General features: G+C 34.7%; 1 pseudogene; it reads right to left on the bottom strand.

Moving 5' to 3' along the window:
- Positions 1 to 994: 994 nt before the first annotated feature.
- Positions 995 to 1,917, bottom strand: LOC110302130 (annotated as a pseudogene).
- Positions 1,918 to 2,343: the final 426 nt, after the last annotated feature.

Here is a 2,343-nt window from a genome sequence, read left to right as displayed (position 1 = left end):
TGAGATTACGGAACTTAGAGGAGAATCTAATGGTGTGACTTACACAAACTAGCATAATTTCTAACTGCATACATAGTTCTTACTGAGTTATCCACAAATAACTATAACTCTTTTTATATGAGATGGATACAATTACAGAACTCCATAAATTGTCTAAATAGATGGAATAACTGATTGTGGGGTGAAGAGCCACACCCATCCTTCCACAACACTACCTTCCTGTTTAAAAGAGAGAGAACATTTTGGAAGGAAACTACATATTCTAATAACTAGAGTACAATGAAGTCTATGTAATAAGGTGTCTTCAATGCATGGCAGAAAAGTGAAACTGAATACCTCAAAAGTATAGTCTCCTCAAAAAGAGCCCCCACCAAAAAAACTAAAACAAAAATAAAACCAAATAAAGAAATATCATGTAACATACCAATGTATTTAGGAGAAATCTCAGGGACCCTATTCCTAGATGGAGAAATAGGGACATTCACGATTATTGAGAAGAGAGTCATTCTTTCTATGGGTATATAGGAGTGAAAGGAAAACAGTCCACATATTTGTGAGAGAGCAGGGGATTCATGGGAATGGCTGGAAGGAGATGAGAAATATGATGTAATTATATCACTTACATACGAAATTCTTAAAAATGCATTGAGAAAGAATAAAATAATATCATTTTGTTGTAATTAAGAAAGATATTTATCAATTTAAATTGATGCTTACAAATGTGAATAAAAACTTATATACCATGATGGACTATCACCTATGGGCATAAGGATCCATGTTTTAATTTCTAATTGTCTTCATTGTTGATTCTAAGAAAATTATGGCATATTAGGTTCTTGAAATCTAAAGTTGAAATTTGTAATAGTAAAAGATATCAAAGAATCCTAGCAAATAAACAATAATAATGACAGGTGAGGTAAAATAAATAGCATCAAGTAAATTGATGTATTCTAGATAATTTTCCTTTAAGAACTATTCTTTATATGATTTCTGGTCACATGAATTTTTTTGTTTCAAGTATTTTCTTCGGTGCAACTGTAACATCCTTATTCCTCAGGCTGTTCAGCATAGGAACAGCAGTAGTATCAAATACAGATGACACTTTCTCTTGGTCCATCAAACTTACTGATGAGAGCTGTAAGTACATGAATGCAGTAGAACCATAGTAGACAGCAACAGCAGAGATGTGGGAACTGCAAGTACTGAAGGGTTTAGATCTGCATTCACTTGAGCGAATATGGAGGATGCTGGCAATGATGAAGATATAAGAAGTAATAACGGTCAGCAATGGGACACAGATATTCACTGTACCAAAAGATAGAATCAACATTTCATTGATATAGGTATCAGAATATGCAAGTTTCAAGAGAGGAAGAAAATCACAGAAATAGTGGCTGATCACAACTGATTTGCAGAACTTAATCCTATTCATGAAGCCAGTGTTTACAGATGCACAGATCATAGCAAAAAATACACCCCTGAAATCAGGGAAGTGTAAATTTGAGAGGACATAGTTGCATTGTAAAGCAAGGGGTTACAAATGGCAACATAGTGATCATATGCCTTTGCAGCTAAAGTATAGCACTCTGCAATGCCAAAAGTGATGAAGAAGTAGAGCTGAGCCATGCATCCAGAGTAGGAGATGCTGTTCTTCTCCATCAGAAAGCTCACCAGCATTTTAGGAATAACAACTGTGGACTGACACAAGTCAATCAAGGAGAGACTGCTGAGGAAATATTGCATGGGTGTGTGCAGGTGGGAACTGATCCCAATCAGTGTGATCATGCCCAGATTCCCAAACACAGTGATCAGATAGATTCCTGTGAAGAGAAGGAAGAGTGGCAGCTGGAGTTCTGGCTCCTCTGAGAAACCAGCCAAGAATTCAGTCACTGTGCAGTGGTTTCCTGATGTCATGTCCTCTATTCTGATCCTGAAGGAGTGAAAGTATAGTAAAACCATTAGGGTGAATTTTTTATTCTTTCCCCTGTACACAAAGTCCCTGTATAAATTATCTGCCTTAGAACTCCTTTGCTCTTTTTATACTTGCATTAACTGTATCATCTTTGTTAAATAAAATATCTATTACTATTATTTTTAAACATATACTTAAAATTAAGAAGGAATTTTATAAAAAAAATCACTGTATTACAGTGTTCAAAAATTTTGTGATTTCAAAACAATGTCTCTAAATTGGCATATAAAGTGGGTATTAGTGTAAAACCATGGATGTCTGTGTTGAGGAAGCAAGTTTTGCCTAAAAAAACAGTGAATAATTTATCCAGAACCTTATTTTACTAAGAGATCTCCATGAGTCTTCTTTTTAGACATTTCTATTTTTATAAT

The sequence above is a fragment of the Mus caroli genome, chromosome 9 (assembly GCF_900094665.2).
Source record: "Mus caroli chromosome 9, CAROLI_EIJ_v1.1, whole genome shotgun sequence".
Classification (NCBI taxonomy): domain Eukaryota; kingdom Metazoa; phylum Chordata; class Mammalia; order Rodentia; family Muridae; genus Mus; species Mus caroli.
This window is presented reverse-complemented; position numbering and strand designations above follow the sequence as displayed.